Source organism: Macrotis lagotis, chromosome 6 (genome assembly GCF_037893015.1).
Source record: "Macrotis lagotis isolate mMagLag1 chromosome 6, bilby.v1.9.chrom.fasta, whole genome shotgun sequence".
Classification (NCBI taxonomy): Eukaryota; Metazoa; Chordata; class Mammalia; order Peramelemorphia; family Peramelidae; genus Macrotis; species Macrotis lagotis.
Genome location: NC_133663.1, coordinates 109,672,563 through 109,673,867, shown reverse-complemented (window position 1 = coordinate 109,673,867; position 1,305 = coordinate 109,672,563).

The window sequence follows — 1,305 nt, the reverse complement described above, 5'->3', positions numbered from 1 at the left end:
TTTTTATTACTGCGGCTGGGGTCTTCTCCCGGTCTTGTTGTTGGCCAAGATGTTTCCTATGCCTCAAGGACTTTGTAGATGTTTTTTCCCTCCTTTATGTCCAGCTTCAAATTTAAAAGTGGTTTGCTCCTGTCTCAATTGTGGTTTCAGTGTTCAAACTTTGGTTGGGGTTGGGACCCTCCCTTCTGCCTTGCCATATAGCTGCTAGCACCTCTGCTGTTATTAAGCTGTTGGGAACTGGATTGCACTGTGTCTAAGAACTTTTTGCTGTCTTTCCTCCTCTCTGGCCTCCTAGACTTTATTTCCCCTTTCTCCCAAAGAGACAGATGTTCACTGGATATCCTCCATAATGTCTTCAGTTGGAAACTTCTTTGAATCATTTCTTTTTCTTCATGGGATCTGTAGTGTGAATGTCAGAGTAGAGGCTTCATTTATCTTTGGTACAGAAAAGCTCCAGGAGCATGTTAGCTTTACGCTGCCATTTTGGTTCTGCCCCAGAAGTCAATCCCACTCATTCACTTTTTAAAATATTTCTCTTGATGTATTTATTTTCCATTCAATGGCTTTCTTTCTTTTCCCATAATCTTAATTTCTCATTCCTAAAATGACTAATTTGTAAACATGTTTAATACAAATGTGCATGTATAACAGTAACCTGACTTTTCACCACTGAGGTGAAGGAGTTGGGAAGGGAGGGTGGGAGAAAATTATGTAACTTAAAATTAAGACTGTGCATATGGATGAATGTTGAAAAACTTTCATAACTTTTATCTTGAAAACTAAAATATCAATTTAAAAAAGAAAAGAAATATGCCCATGAGTGCCATTTGCTTCTAGCAATTCCTTTAAGTGAGGGGTAAATGAGTAGAAAGAGATAAGATGGTTAAGGTTAGAAATCTGGAGATCATTTATGTTCAACAGATGAATGAAGGATAATGAACAACCATTATTTTTTTTTAGTTGACATTTTATTTTTCCAATTATGTGTTATGGATGTTGTTCAACATTCATCCAAAGCACATGCATATTTTTAAGTTACATAATTTCCTTCCATCCTTCCCACCCTTCTCCTTGGTAGCAAAAAAGTCAAGTGAATATTGTACATGCACATTTGTGTTGAACATATTTACAGATTAGTCATTTTTGATATGAGGTATTAGGATAAAGGGAAAAGAAAGAAACCATGAAATAGGAAAAAAAAGTATATTAGAGAAATTTTCAAATTGTGAATGTTGTGTTCATTTAGATTGTAAAATGTTTTTTTGTTGGGTTTTTTTTTTCTTTATCTTGAAGGGAATAGTATTG